Raw genomic sequence first — 9,666 nt, forward strand, 5'->3', positions numbered from 1 at the left:
ACATATACACTGTACTGTGTATTTCCAATACATACTGTGCTGCATATTCCCTGACAAAGACATGACAGAAGTTTATAAAAAAAGGGAGATGAAAATGTAAATGAGATTAAATTTGACACCTAACATAATTTAATGAGAAAGATCAAATAAAAAAACTTGGTGGTTCTTCACATCAACCAAGCTGAGAAACTCACTATATAGGATACTGTGAAGATTTCAAGATCCACAGCTTCAGAGACTGAGCAAAATCATGGAAGATGGGAATCCATCAAACACAAAGACATCATCTTTGTCTCAGGAAGTCCTCCAGTCTCTAGCACCTCAGAAAATATATGAAGTATCATTGTCAAATCCTGTTATCTCTAAATTGTGTTGAGATGACTGCTGGTGTCCAAATTTAAGTAAAGGGAAAAAATAACTTAGTACTTCTGTTGAGCTGAGGAATATAATCAGAATTAAAGAAAGTAGAGTGCATTCAGAAAATTCTAAAAAAATTTAATATAAAATCATTATATATCATAGGTTACAACACACAGTACATAGGCATGACTATGCACATATGTACTATACACTGCACATGTAATTGCATACATATTCACTTGTAAATAATCACTTGTAAAATGTAATTATGTATCACTATAAATATGAATTCATCATTTTACCTTTAAATTCATGGAATTACCATATTTTGTGGCATAATACTGTCAAAGTTCAAATAAAATAGTTATAGGGCAACTTAAATAGAAAATTTTCATTTTACTACACTACAAGATTTAGCAGTGGATGGTTCATCTCAATCATCTGCACTGTATTTTTTCCACAAAAAAGTTTCATTTCTTTTCCAAAGAGAACTTTCACACACTTCTCTCTCTTCTGTCACTGTGGAATGAGGGGCTCTTTCACAAAGCTTCTCTATGACTGCTATATCTGTGAGCTTTCTGAGGCTGTCCTCATTCTGTTCATTCAGCATATCCCAGAAATCTTTTGGTCTCCCCTTTGATTTTTCTGCTTGTCCTGAAGAAAATGTCCTTGGTGATCCTGTAGACCCATTTCCATCATTTCTGAAGATTTCATTGAGAATAGAGGTATCTCCAAGTAAGTTCTCAAAAGAATTTTTCTTGCAAATCTGAGCTTTTCTCTCTCCATTTTCTGACTGAGACATGGATCTTTCCTTTGGCAGCTGTGTTTCTTCTGAGTCTTGCTGTCCTTCACAACTTTTTACAGACAGCACGTCAATTATTTCTGATTTACTGCTTAGTGAGCCAGATGCCATAAAATCCTTGAATGCCTGACTGTTTCTTCTTTGGAAATGTTGAGTAGCAATAGTGGGTGATTGTTTATATTTTGCATCAACAAGCATATCTTGCAAGTAGGAGTCCTTGTGAAGCTGTTCTGCTTCTCCCTTATGGCCCTCCTGGGTCTGTGTTTCTGTAGTTCCACTCAGAAGTAGTCCTTTAGCTGATGAAGGTCTAGACTCGGATCTTCCAAAATTAACAATGGATTTTCTTTTTCTGAAGCGTGTTGTACCCAGGTCACTTTCCTCACAGTTATGTGAAGCTTCTGCTGGTATTTCAAGTGAGAAGAAAGACTCCATCTCTGGATGCTTGGAAACATAGAATTCCTTCAACATTTTCTGCCTGGTTTCTGATGTAGCTTTTGCAATGTGTTCTGCAAGGTCCTTCGCTGATCTCATACTAAAGTGAGATACCATTTCCTCAAATTGTCTCCTGTAATTATCAAGAAGGAAAAATGTGTTATGCTGACACCCTTAACAAGGGGGTGGGGGAAATGGGGAGGAAGTAGTTGTTCCAAGTCCTTTTAAAAAAGACTTGCTAAACAAAAATTGGATAAATGCATGCACAGGAGACATTGTCCACATCATCCTACCCAGTGAATTATGGAATATTTGTTTCTGCTAAAAAAACAACCTCTAATTAAAACAGATCACTCTAGTTGAGTGATCAACAATCCCACGATGGGAAAAGATATGAAACGTTGCCTTTCCTGTTATGAGGGCTCCAAAAGGCAGGAAGATTTAACCCTGTTTGCCTCAAATACCACTTGACTGGGTAGCTCCAATCATTTGAGTGTGGTGACTGCAGACAGCTCCCCACTCTGCCCTCCAATTACAACAAACTGAGACACGTAATCATCCTCATTCACTCCGTGGCACATCCACATGTACTACGAAGTCTAGCTGCATGCCAGGTGCTAACAAACAACCTGCTCAATGCTCAAGAGTGAATTGCTTCAGCTCTTTGCTAGATATGGCTTAAGGATCTTGGAATAACAGCCTAAGTCACTTCACCAACTTTGAAAATTTTACCTCAATAGATTTTTCATAACTAATTACAATTTTGAACATTTTTAGAATGAAGGGTTCTCCCTTACCTGCATAATAAATATTTATAATTTTAGTGTCTATAATAGTAAAAAAACCTAACAATTATTGGCACTTTGACAATAACTGTAGGGATAACTGAAGCCAGCTAGCGGATATAACAGCTTCTGAATGCTTACAGTCATTACCTAGATACCAACTTTCATATAGTAATTTACTTGTCTCAAGGCAAATTGAAAATATTTACCAAATACCTATTCTGTAGGTTTGATTAGCTAGCTACAGCTTTCCACTTTCTATTTCCACAAACCATCAGGCTATTTTTATTGAATTTCTATCTGCATAACAAGGGAAATCAATATTCCTATTAACAACAGCAATCATTTGGGAAAACAGAAAACAAGGAAACAAAAAATTATTATCCCTCCAAAAATAACAGGGGGGGAAAAAGGATTAAAAGAGATATTGAAAAATACTGAGACCCATGCTAAAAAAGAAACATGAAGCCCATTTTTTTTAACAGCCATTCAATGCAAGTGATGAGATCTGGGCAAAATCAATAGGCAGTCAGAAGCAAACATTATAAAATGCCTCCTTTCTATACAGTTTAAACGTGCATCATTACATAACTCTGTAGATGTCATCACCATGAGTGTTTGTATTACGTGCATCATGGGCTACTACAAAACAGTAGTAGCCCATGATGCACGTAATACAAACACTCATGGTGATGACATCTACAGAGTTATGTAATATATGACCATTGAATCAACACGTTTGAGTAATTTGTGGATTCAATTAATTTTATTAATCAATTACAGTACTCAGAGTAGTGTGAGTTGAAGTTTCCCACTAATTCTACTCTTGCCATAGAAAGTAACAGTATTGCCTCAGCAGGGTTGAAACAAAAACAAATGCAACTACTCAAAAGGAAGTTTGTTTCAACCTTAGAATTTTACTTCCAACTCAGCAAAGCAGTCTCACCTGCGTATTCCTTTGGGTGTCCTTCCAATCAAGAAGGTGGTTGAACCTACTCTGTGTACTCTTTTGCTTCTCTGGGTCACAGGATGTGTAACATACAGATGCTGTTGCTTACTGTTCTTCAACATTTCTTGCCTTTCCTTAACAACTTTCTTCTCTGAAGTATTGTCTTCTGGAACTTCACAATTTTTCTAGTAAAAGGAGACATGGAAGTCATTAGAACAGCTGTGCCTCTGATGTAACAATGCACCCAATGGCACCCAATTCTGTCCCTTGTAACTAGCATTACTAGACTGAACACTAGGATTGGGATTTGGAGCAGAAATGCACACTCCCTGCTCAGTTGCAAAATTCCAGGGACATTGAAGGGAAGTCTTGGTTCTCTGACATCTTGCACAAAAATATGATCCTATTTAAACCTGAGTTATTTTTCTTAAACTCTCACAAATTCTCACCACAACTTCCCCTTTGCCAAAACATAGCTGCTTAGTGATATCCTGAGTCTCCCTACAAACTCTACTTTAGAGATTAAATCACAAATTGCATTCACACCTTGTCATCTGCTGTTCAAAATCTGGTTTCAAATCTACACTGTTTCTTCCCAATGTTTTTCTACTTGATCCATGTCCATTTCCTTTATTTTCATGGGCTGTTCACAATGTTCTTGAGCCTTAGGATCTCACATGTGTTCTCACTCCACTACTTTGGTAAGTAACCTCAAACCAGCATACAGAGAGAGATGTTAATATTACAGAAACTAGAGGCATAAATTTTCACTGTAAGACAAATGTACAGCTCCAAAGACCAAAATTTTACTTCACCATTATGTTACTCTAAACAACACTGAAAGCCCATCCCAATTAAGATAAAAACCCTATTCTCCCAATAATAGTATAATACTAGTAACAAAATTAAGACTGAATTAGTAGATGTTATCTACAGGATAAATATGCTACAGTTCTCTTGCTAGTTATATATATTTGTTAACTTTTTTACTTGGAAAATGTATTTTCAAAGAAGAAAGCAACCATGGTTTTAAAAAATATTTATTTTTATGGATTTTTTTTGGGAAAAACACTTACAGTATTCTGATCTCACTATGATACGACAAACTATTTTTCACTCTGTTAGGATATTAGGGCCGTATAATTTAATTCAAGCAAATATAACTTGATTCAAGAAAGTATAACTTGAATAGAATACAAGGCAAACCATGTAAATGTCTGTCTTAAAGTTATGTTAAACCCCCATAAATGTACATCAATCTACCTCTCATTAAACAAGACTGAAGTATATAAGGCAGTAATACTTTGGTTTACACATCTGTTCAAACAAAGAAGATTTTTAATATCTTTGGGAAAAGAGCCAAGTATTTTAAACACACTGAAAGTCATAAAATTGCTTGTCTTTGCAAAGAACCACATTTAATGTTAGAAGTATTATTAATTGCATATAAATGCACAAAGGCAATACTGAGTTCAGGAAGCATAAAATTTTAGGTGCACAGGTACACTGCACCACCCAAAAGAACAACATCAAAATACCACCAAGTATATACAAAGAGCATGTCTTCTTCTACTTAAATAAGTTGTTTAAAGGTGGGGTTTTTTTAACTCATGGCAGAAATAGTTACTGTAAAAAAAATTATTGCAAGAACTGCAGGAGCAAATTCCAGTGAAAGTCTGCAGCCATTGTGAATTACTCCTGAAAAACTTCCCAGCTCCCCAGAGCAAAGGCAATTGGTTACTCAGGATACTCAGTAAGGCTGAAACACAACAACTGACTGCTGAACAGGCAAACATTTTAGAAAGCCCAATACCCAGCTCCTAAACCCAGGAACTTATTTTTTTAAAAAATAAACTTTTTTTTTTTTTAATAAACCCAAAACACTTTGTTTTTTTAGATGGCTCCATGTTTGTTAAAGGTCAAATCTGATGTTTATTACTCTGAATGACACAATGTGCGACAAGGTCTACGCATTAGTAAGACTTGAAAAATGAGATGAAAATATTCTAACTTTCTATTAGCATTACTATCAAAAAGTGGAAAACTTCAGTCATTATTCCAGTGCTGTCAATATTCTACACTATTTTGCTTTCTTTTGAATTTGACTTCCTGCATGGCCCTTCTAAATTCATTCATCTCATGGACAGTATATTTTCAATTATCTTTCAATATCTGCCCTCTGAATCACTGATCTCATAATGAAAACTTCTTTTCAACAGCTTTCTGTATTTTTCTGTTCCCCAAGCCCTTTCACTGACAAATTACTGTGTCCACACTCCTCGCTTCTACATGAAATGCCGTGTATAGTGCTGGTCATGCTCACACGAATTATCACACTTATCACACGCATAAGACAATTTCATGAAGCAAGACAGAAATCAAGACAACTTGATTCAGCTAGAAGTCTCTGACTCTTGTTCTGCTACAGACACTAGCACATTTAATCTGCTTGTACTATGGAATGTCACACTGTATGACATTCAATATGTCATACTTGGATATTGTATGATGGAATAATAAAGGAAACAGAACTCCTTCTGTATGCTGTATATTAAAAGAATGCTGACAGACAGAAATGACAGCAAACAGGAAAGTCTTTACTTAATATTTAAATGCATTAAACACAATATGCCTTTGCAGTGCATGTTATAAAATTTCTATGGATCAAAGTGGAAAATTTCACTTAAACTGAACCAATCCTTTTTTGCCATCTGACAAATGATGTTTGTCTATATTGAATTATCCATAACACCATTATACATTTCTGTTTTCACAAATGTGAGGGGGAGGGGCACAAGGTGCAGCAAAATAATTACACTGACATCAAAGATAAAAAATTTTGATTGAATTACTGAATGCAGTATTTTTACTACTTTATTAAACTTTGTCCACTTCCATTTTGTCAAGAAAACCTTTACAGCAGGTTCAAAAGAAATGCACACTTTATTTACTTTCAAAGGCATACATATAAGACAAAGACCATGCAAGCAGTTTAGCAGAAGGCAGTGTTTTTTAATTGAAAAAATGAAATGAGAAAAAGTTACACTCCAGAAATATCCAACTAAATGCAAAGAAAAAGTTAATAAAAGTACAATAAAGTGAAATTATGAAGTGCTATGGTGAACTACGGAAAAACCCACAAAACTGTAGTCGGTCCTTCCTGTCTTATCCTTGTTCTCTTCTCCTATTCCCCCTAGATCTACTACACTTAAGACATTTTTTATATATTGCAATGGAAAGAAGACTAAGTAGTTGTTCTGAAAATGGTTTCTAAAGTATTTAGAAAACTCAGGGATTATTACTACAATGGAAAAATACTCCAAAGAAAGCATATATTGACCCCTTTTACGTTCCATTTAGTCTATGACGGTTTTGATCCCTTCTTCTTTTGTTATGCAATTCCCTTACTCTTGAAAAAATATATTGAGTTTTGCATACCAATAACAAGTTTTGATTCCTTTGAATTATACATTACATAATGCAGCAATCAAGAGTGTAGCAAAAATGCTAGACTATCTGCACATTAAGTGTCACAGAACCCATTTAAGGGTAACACTCTTCAAGAAGAATGGCAGCAGTAATACCTACTTCAAGTTTCCATCTTGAATCTACATCTCTTGGACCTGTTAGCTCTGTATGGCAATCTGTCTCCTGATGCCTAGTTACAGCAGTTATTTAAAAACAGTATCAACCTACCAAATCAAACTTTGGTCTATCTTTGACAGTACAAAACTTCAGTATCTGTCCTTTTAACACACATAAAGAGGCAGCTCTATACTCTGGAACAATGAATGCTAGTCCACATATAAGCATCATCTGACATGACTCAGATGATTGGACACCTTAAGCCAGTAAATTCCTTTTCTTTAGTCCCTTCAAGCAAGGCAAAGGACAACAATGTTTCACTTTTTTAAATACAGCAAGAGGAAAAGGCATTGGAGAGTAAGTGGGAAGAAGCTGGGAGTAAGATTAAGTAGAGAAACAGAGATACTTGTTTTTTAAACTGTCTGATGTCTGTGGCAGTTTGTTAAGAAATCAGACTTGGAGGATAATGAACATCCTTCAGAAGCCTGAAGCTGAAAATGTTTGCATAATTATTCTTCAGCCATAGTTGCACCATGTTCAAGCACCTTCCTCTCTTTTAGTACTTCATTACCCAAAGTATCCCTGCAGTAACTATTTTGCCAGATATATATTGTCTTATAACACTGGGGGCAAGGTTTATTGATGACTGGAAGTCATCAATAAACCTTGCCCCCAGTGTTATAAGACTTTTCTCCTTAGGTGTGCATGAAACCACTGCTGTCAGATACCCAAGAAATTTATCATTGCACAGTTTCATTATTTACATTCCTATAATAAACAAGAATAGCCTTCTAAAATGTCTAGCTGCCTTGCAGTCACCCAAAAAACAGAAAAGAAAGAAACAGTAAATTCAGTATGACTAACCTCTTGAAAAACGTCTTACAACAAATAACAAACCATTATGTCATATCTTAATTTATATTTTCCCACTTCCCTCAAAACTTGAGAAAACACATGACTTTCCCAATACATTGAGAGTTGAAGTTGGTTTTGGATTATTGCTATTAATTTGATGATTTGATACTGCATTCCAGCGTCCTTATCTATGCAAACCAAATTCTAAATTATTTCAACTAGTCTTTTTCCCCTTTGCAGTTTTTCCTTGTGGTTTTTTGGTCTATTTTGGAGGTTTTTGTTGGTTTGGGGTTTTTTTCCCCTAGCAATTTTTCCAATTATACATATTAATTATTATGACCCTTCTCTATGCTTTTCTTGAACATATGCTATTGCTACATATTATTTTTATTTTACCAATGTTTCTTTGCTGTCAGGACATACACAAAGTACCAAGAAATGTTTGATACCTGACTGTCCATTCTTGGTCTTGTTTCCTTCTCTCTTCTATACAGACTGATAGAGTAGTTTGAGTTGGAAGGGGACCTTTTAAACCCAATCTAGTACATGTCAGACAAGAATTTCTTCCTAAATTATTCTGTAGGTCAAGGAAGAAAAATTGTAATAGTAAATTGTAATAAATTTCATGCAGTTTCTTTAAAAATGAGGTCCACATGGTGAAGACAAAAAATACAATTAGCAAAAAAAAGTAACTACTTTCACATGAATTTTAAATAAACTAGAATTACTTTTCTACTTGCCAAGAACACACTACTGAACAAAATGTACTTCAGAGACATATGGTGAGTTATAAATTCCAGTTTGAAATGAGCCTTACAATATTTCAAAACTATTTTTGATGTGGACATTAGTTTTTCCTTTGAATTTAGCTTTTTTAATGGAAAAGCAGTCTCTGAATGAACACATCTGCTGTTCTAAAAAATAAGGTTGTAGAATGAGAATTACAAGTAATATATAGTCAACAGTCAATACCTTAATTGTCTTAGAAAATGAAGGTAACCTACCTTAACATTTTAGAATACTTTAGGATAACTATATTTATATCAAGCTTTCTGAGTTAAACAACGTACGTTTGGTATGATTTCAAGTGTATCTAATATTTGAATGTATTCTAGCAAACTAACAGCAGAAATATTTTTCAAGTTATAAAAACTGTTAAGATTCATTACAGATTTTAATTACTCCTCCAAAATATTTTGCCAGCACCAACACCCCAGGAGAATTAAATTTGATAAAATTACACAAATTTTAGAGTAATACATAGTCATTTCCCCATGTGTGTCACATGTAGCTTTACTGCATAAACAAACTCAGACAAGGACATTCCATAAGCTCTAATCTTTTGCTTGGTACAGGACAATTGACTACTACATCAATTGAGAACAGATTGCATCCTCTCTATTTCACATTTACTTGAGTCTGTTTCTTCTATAATCAGGTAACAGAGCAAGAATTTCTCATTAGGATCAATCTTAAGTTTTTGAACCTTCACCTAAAGTAACTGCTATAAGACATACTACTGTCTTTGACCAAAAAGCTGACCTTGAATCAATATAGTTATTACTGTTGAGAATGAGAGGAGATACTCAGCCTGTCCCAGAATTCAAAGCTTAAGGTAATTGCTTATTCCAGCAGAAGCTGTGGACTTGCAGCCATCATCCTTCTGTCAAAGAGTAGTAAAACCAAAGGCGATGCACATACATCATAATGAAACCTCCACTACAAACTTCAAAGAATGCCAGATTTTAACTCACTACATTATAAAAACACTACCAAAAGTGGAATAGTGGAATGGTTAATTCCATTGCAAACTGAACCAGTAAACTCAATAAAGCAGCATTACAGGCCAATCATTTTGGTACAATTACTTTAAAGCTGAGTATTTCCCCATCCTAGAA

General features: G+C 34.8%; 1 pseudogene; it reads right to left on the reverse strand.

Moving 5' to 3' along the window:
- Nucleotides 1-474: 474 nt before the first annotated feature.
- On the reverse strand, nt 475-7,518 carry LOC139588950 (DNA excision repair protein ERCC-6-like 2; annotated as a pseudogene).
- Between the last annotated feature and the right edge of the window lie 2,148 nt (nt 7,519-9,666).

Source organism: Agelaius tricolor, unplaced genomic scaffold (genome assembly GCF_023055355.1).
Source record: "Agelaius tricolor isolate 1412-34295 unplaced genomic scaffold, bAgeTri1.0.p SCAF_4, whole genome shotgun sequence".
Lineage (NCBI taxonomy): Eukaryota > Metazoa > Chordata > Aves > Passeriformes > Icteridae > Agelaius > Agelaius tricolor.